This window comes from Pyrgilauda ruficollis, unplaced genomic scaffold (genome assembly GCF_017590135.1).
Source record: "Pyrgilauda ruficollis isolate IOZ18807 unplaced genomic scaffold, ASM1759013v1 scaffold25, whole genome shotgun sequence".
In the NCBI taxonomy this organism is placed as follows: Eukaryota; Metazoa; Chordata; class Aves; order Passeriformes; family Passeridae; genus Pyrgilauda; species Pyrgilauda ruficollis.
Window position 1 is genome coordinate 11,198,407 of NW_024523822.1, and position 16,248 is coordinate 11,214,654.

The 16,248-nt window shown below is 40.4% G+C and overlaps 1 protein-coding gene across 2 annotated transcripts in view; it reads left to right on the forward strand.

Annotated features, from left to right (window-relative positions):
* Positions 1 to 1,479: 1,479 nt before the first annotated feature.
* The window catches only part of OXR1 (oxidation resistance 1), a 257,574-nt gene continuing 242,805 nt past the window's right edge, over positions 1,480 to 16,248 (forward strand). Inside the window, exon 1 of one of the 2 annotated variants that reach the window (XM_041470770.1) lies at positions 1,480 to 1,571. The gene's annotated coding sequence lies outside the window, so the exon portion shown is untranslated. Of the gene's footprint in view, positions 1,572 to 1,877; positions 1,895 to 16,248 lie in introns of those variants that run through there. The other variant, XM_041470775.1, reaches the window with a different exon arrangement.

Genomic DNA, 16,248 nt, shown 5'->3' on the forward strand with positions numbered 1-16,248 from the left:
CACTTCCTTTCCTGATTATACCCACCTACGTGTAACTGAGGGGTTTTTTCCGCAGTAGTTTTTGCTGAAGGCTGTGTTAGAGTTGCGATGAAAATGAACTTCCAGTGATCTCTCATGTCTAATGAAATAAATGAAACATTTTGAACATGGTCTTGAGTGTACATACTATTGTACATGATGTCATCAAAATAGCAAATTATCATGATGCAGATGTTGTCTGATATTTTTTCTTAGATGTAGTTTAGTATTCTGTAAAAATGCCTTTTTTTTTTTTTTTTTTTTTTTTTTGGGCAACAGCAATTTTCTGTATTCACAAAAGCAGAAGCCAGTAATACCTCTGAAATACCTCTAAACTCCTGCTAGGGTAATATAATTTTAGAATCTGTAGTATCTATATAAATCTAAAACAATGTGATGCTCTTATGTTTATTCTTGTCTGTCTTTCAGGAAAGTAGAGAGTGATAAGCCACGGCTTAAAAACCCCATCAGAAATTCCCATTCACAAATACTTAGGCGGCTTTCAGTTTCAACAGCTCCCACTTTTGAAACACAGTAGTGTCAGTGAGAGGTGATCATGTAATTTCTCTTGCCGCATAGATCTTCCCGCCTAGAAAACTATATTTAGGAGAGCTGTTCTTCACGCTCTTCGCCTCGGACCTGCCACATTCTCATCTGACTGCTCTGAGCTTCGCGGGAGAGCCCCTGAGTGTTTGTCCCTCCCCAAGCCTCGTCCGCATAAGCTAACGCCTCGGAGCAGGATGGAGATGTCTCCAGCGAAACGCCGCATGAAAACGCCGCTCGGCATCCTCTGCCTCACTATGTAGAACTCATTTGTGAAGCTGCTGCTTCACGGGGTGGCCTGGCCCTGAGATAAATGGCCCGGCCCGAGGTACGCTCGTGGTCCCGAGGTAAATGGCCCGGCCCCGAGGTGCGCTCCCGGCCCGGCGCTGGGGTGAAGGCGGGCAGATCCCGGCAGTCGCCCCGTCGGACGCTCCCCAAAGCGCTCCCGGCGCCCTGCGCACCCTGCGCGCTTCGGCGGCGGCAGCGGAGGCCGAGCGCACCGCAGCGCTCCCTCCGCAAAGGCGCGGGCAGGACGCGGACGCGGTGGCGCAGGCATCGAAGGCATCGCAGGCATCGAAGGCATCGCAGGCACGGCAGGCATCCCAGGATGCCGGCAGCGCCCCGCTCGCAGAGCCTCTCCTCCGCAGGCTCGGCGGGGAGAGCCCCGCGGCAGCGCAGGCCCCGGTTGCAGAGGCTCTCGGTGGCTCGGCGGGGAGGGCCCGTGCGGCGGGAGGAGGCGTCCCTGGCCCGGGGCTGCGGGGACCGCGGGGCCGCCGCCCCTTTAAGCTCCAGCTGTTCCTTTCTGCGGCGCCTATTTTTAGCGCGTCCTCTTGGTAGCATCCAGCTCTGCCCCCTCTCTCTCCGCGCTCCCCCGTCCCCCCCGGTGGTAGGTTCCGCACGGCGGGGGGACTGAGCATGTCCGAACGCGCTCGGCAGCGGCCGCCGCGCCGGGGCTGCGCTCGCTCGCAGCGCGGGAAGGAGGGCGCGGGCGCCGCCGCCGCCGCCCGCAAGTAAGTTTGTCCGCGGGCGCGGTGCCGGCGCGGGCGGCGGGCGAGGGGCGGCAGCCGCCGCCTCGGTGCCGCCTCCGCGCCGCAGGGGCGGCCCGGGGCAGGGGTTCGTGTTCGGGCTTCGGCGCCCCGCGCCCCTGGGGGCTGGCGCCGGGCGGGACGCGCGGCGGGACCGGCTGCACCTGTCCGTCTCGGTGCGCGCCTCGGGGCGGCCGCAACTTCTCCGCTGCACCCCCCGGGTCAGCGGCTCGCGGCCTGGCCCGGCTCGGCTCGGCCACGGCGGGTCCGCGCCGCACGGGTCGGCGGCGGGAGAGCGCGTCCCCTTGGTGCGTGTGCGGCCCCGCGCGTTGCGGTGCGGTGCGGTCCGAGCGCGGTGCGGTGCGGTCCGAGCGCGGTGCGCGGCTGCGAGCGGCGCTGGGAGAGGCGGGCGGCTGCGCTGGCCCCGCGGAGAGGGCGCGATGCGAAAATAGCGAGCGAGTGTCGGCGCAGCCAGCGCACCGTAAGAGTCGGCTAGGATGCGGTGTTCAAAGGAGTTTCTGATTTAACAGATGATGCCGCAGGAAAGAAGCAGTTTGCGGAGAGAATCTGTAACGACACAGGTTTTTTGCTCTCTCGTGTGACAATTTATTCTAGGTGTTCTTTCAGTTTAGAGGAGGTGCAGTGTTTTAACTTATTGTAAGTAACAAACCAATACCGAAGTGTGCCCCGAGAGTTTTGTCTCTGAAAATGGTATTTTTATACTAATTTTAAAAATGGTTGTTTTGTTGTTCAGTTCACCTGTAAATGGGTTTAACGCTACTTGTTCCTAATACTAGGGAACATAAAGTTTTTCACTTGACGTTGAAAGCAGCATGGTGTACCTAGTTTCTTTTCATGTGCTCTAAACCGAGGAAAGGTTTCAGAAGCTGCTTCCCTATTCAAAGGAAGGTTTTTGATGTTTGCAAAGTTGTATTAAGATAGTTTTCTAATTAAAATCATAACAGGGGAAGGGGAACTTGAAGGGCTTAGCGTGTCACTGGTGGAAGAATTGGACTGAGGGCCAGTAATATGCTCTTTGTGGACAGCCTGTCTTAATTTTCATCTGACTATGTCTGTAGGTGTTGTCAGTCTAATGACCCAACTTTTAACATTTTTAAGCCTTGCTTATTTTTGCACAATGTCTTAGATTTGGTGTAGTACTCAGACATGAATATTCATATAAGCTTAAATGTCTGTATGTTGAGCCTCGTCAGAATTTAGGTGCATTTAAAAATAGTCACATACGCAGGAGATGCCATTCCTACTGTGTATATCCTTGTGTCTGTTAATTAGCTTTATGTGGAGACTGGAAGACTCCTGGATTCCATACCTCTGCAACTCTTCAACTTCTCCCTTCTCCCAAATGAAACTCCCTCAACTCTGCCCGCCGAGGCAGCGCTCCCAGAGAGTAACAATTGATCCGTGGGTTTCTGAAAGCCAGTTTATGTGATTCGGCTCTGGTTTGTGCACAAATAAACTGCTGCCCTGTCAGTTCCATTTTTATGAGTATGCGATAATGGGGGAAAATTGAATTATTGAGTTGATGCTTGTAAAAGACCACAAGAAAATGCAGCAAGAAAGAACAGCCTATGTTGATAGCATAGTGAGAAATAAGAAGGGAAATTCTTGTGCATGGCAACCTGCCATTTTTCTCATGTGATTGGATTTGATCTGAAATAATACCTGGTATTTTAAAGAATAAATTTATTTAAAATATGAGTAATAGTCAAAGTTGGAATGTTAAAAATGCCAAATGCCTTTCCTTATGTTCCTGGAGTAATAATTTGTTTAATTATTTGGGTTGTATTTTACTGTTAGGATGTTTTAATACTATTTATTTTAGTTTCAGAGGTCATACATATTAATAGAATTGTTTCAGCATCCTAACCAGATAAGGATTCTTTGATAGTCAAGCATATGCTAGTAGAGCCTATAAGGATATCCTTAAAATATATGTTGTGAATTATAATTCCTGTGCAGTCTCAGTTGATTATTTTTTCTTGTCCAGGTTTGAGCCCAACTAGTGGAGATGAAAAAATTATTATAGTAACAGTGGGGTTACGTATTGTCTGGTTAGCAGCTGCAGTGTTTGCACAGCTGTATTTCCCTTTAAGCAGAAAAAAGAAAAAAAAAAAAAAGGTAACTAATCTTCTTTCACAGTGCATATCTTTCTGTAAAAACTTTTTTCTTCACTTAATTTAAAGAAATATCTTCCATGGGTTTGTTTGTTTAAAAAAAAATGTGTCATCTTGCATTGTAGGAAATATACATACTTACTCCTCCTGGATTTGGGGGAATAACAGAACTGTTAAAAGAAATGTCAAAATACTTCTTTTTTAGTTGAATTTCACTTAAAAACTATATCCTCCTTTCTCCTCCCCCCATCCCCCAGATCCCCAAACCCCGATAATAATGACATAAATTTTTCTCATAGGGACGTGATGATTCTTTAGGGCTGGTAGCAGTAGGCAGTAGTCTAGGATTGTCAGCACTGATGATCGTGTGTTCATTCACAAGGTCTTTGCATACTTGTTTTTGTTGGAGAGCTGCTGTGACTTACTTCTTCTTCACCCTTTAGTAAGTTGCTGTTGTTTCTTAAGTTACTGTAGCAAAACCATTAAATTATGTGTACTATTGACACATATGGGAGGTGACAACCTTACAGGAGCAAGCAGTTACTGCTGGCAAGCCTGGTCGGGTGTCAGATTAGCACAAGATTGTTACATGATTGTGAACGGCTTAGCTCAGGAGATACTGATACTTTTGTTTAGTAAAGCCATTTACTTGAACGTGGGACGGCTTCCTTGTTCATTGCAGCAGATATTTGTTAGGTAGGGTGTCTCTGGTGTGTGAACAGCTGCCATCGGAGGCAGAAGGAGCATTTTGAGATAGGCAAAGAATTGTGCATGTTTTGAAGCCGTGGGGAAGACCTTCAGATGTTCAAACATTGCTCTCTTATATCATCAGAGGTATTTTGTGCCTGGGCCAGATGCTTGTGTGGCTCCTGCAGCAGTGAGCTGTAAATTACCCTGCTATTCCAGCATCTGCTCCAACAAGTTTTACTGAAGATTAGATATAGATACAGAGATGGTAGCTCCTGGATATCTCATGATGTGTCATGCACTTTAAAACAGGAAGTTATTTGATCTGCAGGTTAAAATCTTTCAGATGGAGCAGATGCCCCTGTCACAGGAAAACCTTATCTGTGGCTGCAGCAGTACGAGTAGTGAGTTCCTCCTGTATGTAAAGCTACTGCTGTATCTCTCAACTATACACTGAAGCAAGTAATGACTTTCTGCTTTCTTACATTACTCTGGCAAAACAGGGATTGAAGACATATTTAATTTTTTTTTTCTTTTTTGTTGTTGTTGTTGTTGTTGTTGTTGTTGTTATTCTACTGCCTACTAATAGGGTGAAATGAGAGAGAGAAGTAGGGGGAAGATCATAAACCTGTGTCAGTCTTCCGTGATCTACTGAGAGCTAATTTGAGGTTTGGCTCCCTAACTCTTGAATGTCACAAGGATCACTTTGTTACTCCTCAGGAGTACACTTATTATCTTTGTTATTTGATGATTGAGAAATCGTGGAAGAAGAGGGATGTTTGACATGGGAGCAAAGGGAAGACAGAGAGGACAGCTACAAGCTGGATGTGTGTCATAATGGAGTTCTCAGCAGAGCATGAACAAAGAGCAAAAACCCTGCCTGTCACAAAACAAAGGATTGGACTTTCTCTGGGGCCAATGTGTAATGTCTTGCCCATATAGCACTGGGATGGTAACATAAGGGGAAAAAATGGAATTGTGTGAGTTCCTTCATGAATAGCTTGAGAATATGAAAAGTGTATCAGTCTCCTCTTTATTTTCTTTTTGCTGGAGCTGGTTATTTTCAGGCTTAGAGTGATAAGTCTAAATCAATTTATGTATTTCTGGTGAGCTGTTATTCCTTATGATTTGGGCCATATTCACTACCCTCCCCAACCCCAAGGTTAGTACTTTGTTTAACAGTGGGTCGACATTAGAAGCCTGACTGATTTGAAAAGGAGAGTTAAAATTTGTGAAGGAACAAGGAGATTTCCCCAGGACAGGTGTGGGCATTGTAAAACTTGAAGGGACCTTGAGGGACTTGAAGTGATTTGATGAGACTTACCACTTAGAAAAAAAAAATTCTTAATTTAATATTTTGGGGTAAATCCCTCTCAACATTTGTATGTCCATTGTGCACTTTCCAGTTATTAATTACCCTAAGTTGTTGCTATTATTATCTAATTTTTAGGCTAGTGTTTTTATTCAACTTCCGGCTATCAGGTCTGGCTATTTGCCTGTTTAAAGAGCTACTTAAATTTTTTAATAGGAAAATCTGTATCAATTGATGAAGGCCTCTTGATAAGACTGAGTTCATAAAATCTTTTGCTGTTTATGTATTTTCAATCCTGTTTTATTTTTGTGTCTGTCAGTTAGACTGTTTTCTGTCTCTTGGAAGCTATGCACCTACTGTATCCTGGATGCAAATGCTTTTCCTAATGTGCAGTACCTTTGCACACAAATTAAATGGTAAGGGCATGAAAAATCAGGGCCCTAATAGGAAAGAGAGACTGTAAAGAAAGCTCTCATGGTGAAGTAGGTACAAGTTGTCTTATGCTTTGTTGGGAAATCTATCAGTAGTCGACAGTGAAAGATGAATGAAAAGAATTGTGAACAGTAGGCAGAGTTTAACAGACCTTAGCAAAAACAAGACCATTTCTGTGGAACTTTGTTAGGCTGTGGATGGGAGCCTTAGTTGTGCAAGATCCACTGCTGCAGTTTACACATTATTCAGTCATCAGTGACCAAAGACTGACACTTTGGGACATTCACCCTTTGCATCCCTGTGAAGAGCAGTTGACATATTTGCAATCATGGATGTATGATGTTTCTTACTGACCATGTAAAACAAAGCTGTAGCAGTTCTGTTTCAAACCTGGGATGACTCTGGAAATATTGCCTCCTGAAAGTGTAGGCACCTTGTTTGTTCAGTTGATACCATTGGTACCCACTTCTGTTCTGGAAGGTATTCTCACAGCCATCAGGATAGATTACTAGAATCCATCCTGTCTGTCTTCAGTGGGTGATCTCACCCACCCAAGCACCAAATTTGGAGAAAAAATATGCAATGTGAACTCGTAGCATGGCTGCTTAAATGGTATGCTTTTTCTTTCCAGACATTATATATACAATTCTCATTTATTTCACTGTGAACTTGACTTGTGGAAGCAGAAAAGAATTGTCTGCCTCCTGTGTTCCTTCATATAAAATGCTTCTGGGACGCATAGATGTGAAACAAATTTCATAGGTAAAACATAGTTCAACTGAAATACTTGCATAGATAAATAGCACCCAGAAATCTTTACATAAACTTTATATATGACATGCATACAAAGATAAGACTTTGATACTGTAGTCAGAACTGTGGTTTTCCCCAGAGCATAACACAATCAGATTCCATGAAGATACTTCCTAAAATAACTGTAAATACATTATTAGATATTCCTTAACCTAACCATAGCTATATAAAACCTTAGTAATAAATCATATTTCATAAATAATACAGAGCACACTAAAAGTGTGAATATTTATAGTTACTGCAGTGCAATTGGATTCACTTGTGAGTTTTCTTTTACTTCCTTTCTGATTTTAAATTATTAATACTGTTCTATTTCAGAAATTGATATTTGTATACCACTGATGTAAATCCAATCTATTCAGTCATATGAATTTTTGACAGTTGAATTCCAAGTGGTCTTATGCATTTTGTTGAACAAAAAAGCCAGAGCATCCATGTTGTTGATAAAAGGGTATTCCAAGGTGATTGATCAATTAATATTACATCTTTTGTAGCTTCTGGAAAGAGAAACTGTAACAGCTTTTAAATCCCCTTTAGAGAAGGAAAAAACTCTTAACCAGGACTAGAAGCAATTGCAAGAAAAAAGGATGCAATGGGAAACAAAATGGTTTTTTTCTTCTGGCTTTAATTCTAGATTGGAATCTTATTGTTACTGTCCTTGGGTTTTCAGTAATTTTCTCTGGGATTACTTTTATTTTTCCTTTTTTCATTTTTCCTGGAGTGACTATAAACACTAACTGCAGTGAAATATTATAGCCATAGGACTAATGCTAACTCATTAGTAGTCAATCTCACTTCTACATGAAATCTCAATCCCTGTGTTGTACTTTCTGCTTGAATAGCTTTCAAAGAACCACTCTAATTTTATTTGTGGACTTAAACTACTGATAGAATTCCCACTCATACCTTCTGTTGCCATACTATATTACCATGGCAAAAATAAATTGTGTCTTTCTTTGCATGCAGTTTCCATATGCCAGAAAGGATGATAGTAGCAGGAATTGGCTGGTCCATGTGGAATGCTTGACTGTGAAACCCTTTGCATATGCAAACTGTCATACCTCCTTTTTGTGGGTTTTTTTTTTTTTTTTTTTTTTTTTTTTTCCACTGAGGTCTGCCTTACCTGAAATCTTACATACCTGAGTTTGTGCTCCAGTGAGAAGTTTTACCTGAAGCAATAGGAGACTTAGACACCTCTAAAATGGGAACAGTTGAATAGCTAAGTATAAGGAATTGTAAGGAATCTTTTGAGGTGGCAGTAACTGAAATGGCAGTAACATCTGTAAAATGAAGATATTACTAGCTGCACAACAGAGCATGATATGAAAAGGATAAGTTCATTAATGTTGGTGAAATACTCTGATACTTGGAGAGGCTCATGGGGAAATTGATACTTCTGGCAGAAGTATCCTAGCAGAACTTAACTAGAGTACCCTAAGGCTATAGGTTGAACAACTCTGATCACACTAGACACCAAATACCTTACATGCTTACTCAGTAAATGGTGCTCTCTGAGTGTTGGTGGAAACAAGTGCAGTGCTCTGTGAAGACATAACTGAAAATTGTGTAAAGCTGTTAATCTCTCCTTTTGGAGAAGATTGTTCAGACACTTGGTGACCTGTGGCTCTTAACCGTGTTGAAAATAGCAGCCACAGTATATGAGGTGTTGGTACCTAATGAAGTCCCCATCAAAGTACAACCAACCTTCTGAACTGGGGGAGAAAAGCCCCTTGTACTGGCAATGTGGCTGTGAAAGAAGAGATCTGTGTAACAGTCTGCATAATCATCAGTGAGAGTAAGAGAATGCATGCAGAAGCAAATAAGGCAGAATTAAGGTACAAATGGTCCTGTTTTTGGTGAGTGTGATACTTTTCCTTCACTCCATAAAGGAAATATCATCAAAATCATCTTATATGTCTGCTGGAACTCTAGTGCATATATACATCATATCCAACAGCACTAGCAGAGGTCTGCAAAGTGGTTAAACCCAGAGATGGAGGCAGTGGTTGTCGTTGGCCAGGGGGAGGAGCAGCATGGCTGGGTGGAGTTTGCAAGGTTTGGAATGAAATGTAACCAGACATTATAGGTAGGGACCTTAAAGATTATCTAGCTCCAGCTGCCCTGCCATGGGCACATCTCCCACTAGAACAGGCTGCCCAATGCCCCATCCAACCAAGCCTTGAACGCTGCCAGTGAATAGGGCATCCACCACTTCTGTGGGCAATCTGTGCCGCCTTTTTTACTGGGACACGGCGAGCAACAAATTGTCTCTGCAGTTCTGTCACAAATGTTGCAGAAAATGTTGCAGATAGTGTTGCAGGAAGTTTTGAGTAAGGCTTAGATTATTCCTTGATATAAAGCTTGACCTCAACGAAGCTTTAAAGGGAAGGTATTGCAAATATAGTAATATTGAGCAACATCCAGAAGAGATACCCTCGCCTTCCCATACATACTTTCCCCAGGTTCCTTTACCTTCTGCCTTCCCCAAATTTCAAGGTCCTGTGAGTCAAACATGGTGAAACTGTAGCACAGGCAGAATGCAAACTTGTTACTGCTCCTCCCAGTATGCCCTCAGTCACTTCTAACCACTTCAGTTTCACAGGTACACGCCTGAAGGCAGACGTTTGGTGAGATTTTGAGGCATCGGGCAGTAAAAATGAATTCTCCTAATGAATAGATATATCATCTTCTGTCACCTCCTTTGGGGAACATAAGATACCAGTGGTTGGATCTCATGGATCTTTCTTCAGCTGAAATAAAGGAAATCTTGAGGAAATACGAAGTTGTCATTGATAGGGAGGAAATTGTTCCATCTCCGTGATCTCCACATTCCTGTAACTGCTAATTGCATCCTGTTTTCTACTTCCCCTTTGCAGTTATTTTAATTACAACTCACTACATTGAAAGTACCTGTCTGTTGCTGTCTGAGTGAATCCAAAAGGAAGAAGAAAGAAAAAAAAGTAAAAAAAGTCCTTTATTTATTCCACATTTTTAAAATGCTCAGTCATGTTGTAGATCAGTTTTCTGGTTTTAGTTTTCCAAATGTATACCTCTATGTAAGCCAGTAGATCTTTAGATAATAAGATGATTTGGTTTTAATAACTTCCTCTGAAAAGCACAATAACTCAATTTTCCAAAGTTTTCCAGGTGTACTAATTCACATTTGCCAGTTTTATACCTGTGTAAGGGCAAAAGCATTGACCAATGTGCTTTAATACCTATGATTTAGGTAATTTTATGTTCAGTGGAGGTTGAAACATGACACAGATTGCCCAGAGAAGCTGTGGGTGCCCCATCCCTGAAAGTGTTGAAGGCAAAGCTGGATGAGGCTTTGAGCAACCTGGTCTAGTGAAAGGTGCCCCTGCCCATGGCAGGAGGGTTGGAACCAGATGATCATTGAGGTCCCTTGCAACCTGAATCATTCTGTGATGATTATTAGAAGGATTTTAAAGAGTAGTCTGAAAAAAAGTTGGGCTAAATGAATATAAATTGTGCCAATCTACAGAAATACAGACTGGTATGGTGTGAGGCAGTGAAGCTGGTGTCAGCAGCTTGTAGTGTTCTAGGTGCTTGTACCTGACATTTTATACCACAGTGCTTCACCAGTGGCACCATGCAAATTTCAGTGCGTCCAGCATTCAGTTTCCGTGCCAGGATTATATTACTCAAGTTTGTTTGGAGTTCTGGACTGTTGCAATTTTAAACCACTAGTGTTTTGTCATGTGTCTTTGTGTAGGAAGATTCCCATTTAATACAACCTGAACTGTGATAAATTAATGATTGTGACCAACTCTGAGCTGTAGGACATCTGAATCCTGCAAATGTGTTTATGCTTAAGAAACAAGTAATGGGCTAACTTGAAAGACAATCTTATTACATCTTCCAGACTGTTCTTGGTGCATTGTTAATCATACCTCTTCACAGGTAAAGAAAGGTAAAATGATAGTATTTTCCCCAAAGAAAACAAGCTTATCATCCATTTCTTGATTGTGGATTAGAAACACAACATTATTCCTGAAGGACTTCAGAATATAACCTTGTAAGTTGCTTTCTCCTAACACATATCTATGGTCTCGTGTAAGAACAGTTAGGAGAACACAGGAAAGACTTCATTCTGGTAAATCATCTCAGCTAAAACAAGATTACTGTCATTGTTCCCTAGTATGTGATATTTAGAAAAAGTTTCTGTTCTTTGAAACAGTAATTTTTTGTGATACTTGTTTTGATGTTGTCTCAAGTAGGTCCTTGATGTTGAAGCAGAACATAAAATGCACAAAATATATGTATCTTTTTGGATGAAGGAAAGTTTTACTCTGTGCAAATGAGCATTTGCGTTTATATCATAATGATTTAATGTACTTGTAAGAGTGCACGACTCCTAAAAATGAAGAACAGCACTGAATCTGTGGTATCCATTTGGGTCAAAACTTTTCTCTGCCTACCCCAAATCATCTAGCCTGCCTCTGCATACTTTGGCTTTTTTGAGTCTTTAGTTATTATGCATACACTTTTAGTATTGCTAGTTGGCTACACTAAGTTTTCCTTTTTTTAAAAAATGCTGATGCAGAAAAGTAATTTATGTGAGACCACTAGGGGAGTGTTTTAAGGATGGTTGCACTTTGGGAGCCTAGTATCATAAAATTACTTGAGAATGGTTGGTTAAAGGTGAGCTACAAGAACAATATTTAATTTCAATCTTAAATTAAGGTGTTGACTAATAAAGCTTGTGATAGGAGATTACAGAAACTATGGCTTAGTCTCTATGAGTACTACTACATTGAAATTCCTGCCTAAACTTGTACTTTTTTCTTTCTTGCATGCTATCTGTATTTGATTTGAAAGATCAGATCCAGTTCTGATCTTTCCTATCAACAGATGTTTTTGCTATGAATTTATGATCTAAACCAAATAAAACTGTACAGACAACAATAGTTCCTCAGTAAAACAAAGAAGCTTAACCCTTCCCTTGAAAAGCTACTTCATCGGGCTGTAGAGTCCAGGACAAGAAAAGACTTTGACTAATTTTATTTTAACATATAGAAGAGCTGGATAATTTTCCCTTGAACAGCTCAGCTCTACAAATTAACAAGCAGTGAAAAATAGGTTCTTCCTATGTGTTGGTGAAGGGTCAGATAGTGTATTGCTAACAGCTTTGAGCATGTGTGGATAATATTCCTACCTTCTATTCATCAATAGAGAAGCAATCATGTTTATATTTATATATTTATTATAATTAGGTCCATGTTATTTTTTGTCTTCTACTTTCTGGTTAATTGGTGGAACTAAGCTGCCATGAACTGGATATGCATGCTACTAAAACTATGAATTTGTAGTATTTTCTTAATCAGCTTTTAAAGCACATGAGGAATTTTCTGGTGAAGCACCACTGGTTTTGTGATTTATTTTTTTTTATGTGAATGGTACCTAAATGTTGTTCACCCCAATGGAGAGAATGGCTGCAAAACATATTGCTGGTGGTGTGGTCAGGAGAGAACTCATTCTGTGATATAAACCCTTGAGTATTTTAATTGTAGTATAGATAGGAACAAAGAACAAAAGTTTTGTTCTTTGCAATTCCCAGCCTGACATGGCAAGAAAAATGATTTGCACAAGTTTTTTATACTGCAGTATTTTGTGTAACTCTTTTGTTTCAAAAATTGCAAGTACCTCTACTGTGCTTGCCAGTAAAACAGAGATTACAGGAATAGAGCAAAACCCCCCTTCATTCTCCTCCAATTAATTTGATTCCTGCTAAAATCCTGTTTATGTCTGGAAAGGAATGACCTTGAAACATTGTAGTTCACAGTTCACATGTTTTGGTAAATATTGGCTTATATACTGGGTGACCTGAATAAAAATAATTAGTAGGCAGTGGACTCTTTTGTTGTTGAATTTCTTATTATCTTTTTGAGGTGTTCATTTTTTCATGTCCCTCTATTTGTTGTGTGAAGGATAAATTTAGTATTGTGGAATCAATAATGACATTTCCCATTCCATGGTCATGGCTCTTATTTAATGCTTTCAGCACAGTCATTTTTATAGATGCTCTGCATAATGTATCAACATGGGCCAGATTTTTGTCTGTGACTCAGAAAATGTTGTAATTATATTGGTGCAGGCTAAGCTCCATCTCTTACTTATGAGGCTATAGTCATGGTAGTGAGTTTTCTACATGAATGGAGAATTTGTAAGCCTGCACCAACATTAAATAAATAACCTCTGACAAGTGTTGAAATTTTATTTCAATTATGTGATAGTGTTTGGTTTCTGTCAGAGGGCTCTGTTGTTCGCCAGCACCCCCATTATGTGCATGCATTTGCAGTGAAGGGGAGGTAATTTGTGGCCTCCTGTTCTGTTGGGTAGTGGTGAAGTAATTTTGGTAAGAATGTATGTTGTCACTCTTGCTCCTCTTATTCCCTGAATCGCTTTGCAAGTGCCATGGTTGAATATTGCTGGAAAAAGTGCCTAATGCAGACCACCTGAAATTATGTGAAAACTGCTTTTAATAGCCTCAGTGTAATACCAGAAACAGAATAGAGGAAACTATGCACAAATATAGCCTAAATCATCAGCTGATGGTGAAAAACTCCTGTGTGCATCCAGCCAGGCAGAAAAAATACTGACTTCCAGTCTAGTTCAACAAAGCCAAATGAGATTTTAAAACTCATAGGCATGGGTTTAATCTTTACAGTGTATCAGTTTTACCTGAATTAAGAGAAAAGAAGCAGTATGATTTTACATGAACAAGATGTACAAAGCTGAACTAACAACAGTGTCAGTTAGGCATTTGCAGGGCACAGGTGTCTGGAAGTCCCATTTTCTCTGTGCTGCCTGTACTTTTTGGGATGATGCAGTTCTCAGGTTATACATGGACATCACAGCTAAGAAGGGTAATAAGATAAGCCCCCTTTGGCTAAAAAAAGAACTGTGCTAAGCTTGAGGATGACGCACATGTAGGCTTTCCTTTGGACTTCCACCCGGAACTGCAAGAATACATGAGAACCCCTTCCTCCTCCGCTACTGAGATCCAGGGGAGTCCCATATCGCTGACTTCCTGTGTTAACCTGCTGAGAACAGCCTCCTAAAGCAGGCATGTTTCTGACCTTTATTCAGTGATCTGTCAAAATGTTTGGTTGGTAATGTGTGATGTTTTTGCTCAACCCTGATTTCAATTCTACTATTGTAATCCTAAAAATCAGGCTACTAAACAGTGGAATGAATGTCCAGTGTCATTTTGGTAGCACTTGAGCAAGCAGCACTGTTATCATTGGTATCATTGCATATAGAGTTGAATCTAATAATAAAAAATAAGACATTACTTAAACTTTTTGATGGTTTTCATATTCATAATGATTTGCTAAATAAATTAGAACATTAAGAAATACCTAGATATATGTTTCTAAGGAAAAAGAATAAGAAAAAATTTAAAACCAATTCTAAGTTTTAATTAGAAAAAGATTAACTGTATAATTTACTTTATTACAAAGGCATAACTAGGTCCCATTTTCTTCTTCTGTAATTGAAATGTCCCATGTGAGCATTTATAAATCTTAAAACTCTGCAAATGGAGACTTGAATACCCACCACATTTCACTTCTGTCTTATTGATCTTAAGGCATTATCAACACTCACAAATAGTCAATTGCAAATCCATCTTAAAATTGAAGTGCTTGCCATTTGCATGATATTCTCTCATGAGGCTTCTCTGTCTGAGATCTGTCTTTTCAGTTACCGTTTTCTGTCAACTTCTTGCACTTTAATATTATAATGCAAATACCTCTGAGTCTCTCCAGGTTTATCAGTCCTTTTTATGTTTCCATGCTGTTTTCAGTCCCAAGTAGATTTAAAGAAATGTTCTCAAACAACTTGATCGGTAAAGGTTCACAAAACAATAGTAACAGTTCATAATTTCATGGTTCTCTGAAAAAACAAATAATTAATTTGTTTGTCTTTTGAATTTTAAGTGGAATTACAGCTTCATAAGATAGAATCTAGGGCTTCAACAGAACTTAATTGTCATGGCATAAATTATCTTCAAAATAAGAAAACTCTAGTATTGGTAGCATTTGTAGCATTCCTAATGATGAAAGCAAAACATAAAAGAGTACATGTGGTGCTTGTGGCTCCTGTCTTATCCCTGTACCTGTAATTGGCCAGAAAACAAAAAAAGAAATATCACAATAAAAGGTTCATATAATTGGCTACTCTGTTCCAATGCTAAGGTCAAAGCAGTGTAATGTCTGTGCTGATATTTTTTGCTGTTCTAAATCTTGGGTCTTGGCTGTTCCTAAATAGAATTAAATTCAGTCATTGCTAGGCATGATTTTCTGCAGTGCTAAATTCTTACTGATTTTTAAAAGTTTAAAAATAGTTGGGCTTTCACTGAAGAGAGTAAGAGCTGTGTGTGGTGAGTATTTTTTCAGGAAGAAATCAGACAAAAAGTTGCATGCCAGGGCACAGTGAACACAAGACCTTATCTTGCCAGGCTCCATCATTGAATTCTGCATAACTAAATTTGAACTTTGCTCTTGAATTTCCCAATGACAGTGCCTATCTTTCCATCCATGAATGATCCTAACTACTTGACATACTGCCTTATTTTCTTAAATTCAGCCCTCACAAATACTATGTCTTTATTTTTCAGGTTAAGTTTAAGAATGGCATTTTTCATTTTTATGTTTTGTAAGTGGCAGTACAGGTAACTGAATTCAACCCTTTAACTTCTTTTTTTGTTTATGTGCTGTTATAGGAAAACTAAAAGCAAGGAGTCATTGTTAGGTGTTTGGCTGCAAAACTAGATGTTAGGTGCATGCTAACAAACTGAGCATTTTTTTCTGATATTTTACAGTGATCCTTTTGGAATTGATATAACCTGCTTTTAAATTTCTCCAGTTGTGGTGTTAAATTTCCTGAGTATCTAACTGTGAGTCTTATGCCTCTTACTTTTGAAAATGCTGTAGTTTTTGCTCAATTGCTTCCTTGTCAGTGTGATTCATACATTTTCTACAATATCTCTCATTTGACAAAGTAAACCTATGTGCTATTTCATTACTCCAGTGGTGAATTTTAATTTGTTTTATATTTTAATTTCTTCTTGAGAAGTGACTTTATGACCTCAGTTTTATGAGTCAAGAAGCTCCCTTCTGTGAAATCAGTCTGCTTTTTCTGTTTGACTGAGGCAAATTTCTATGTACAACCTGAGCACAGAACTGATTTTACAGGCTTTTGTTAGGAAGTTTGATGGACTTTTTTGATCCAGCTCTGGTCTTGTCATACACATTTA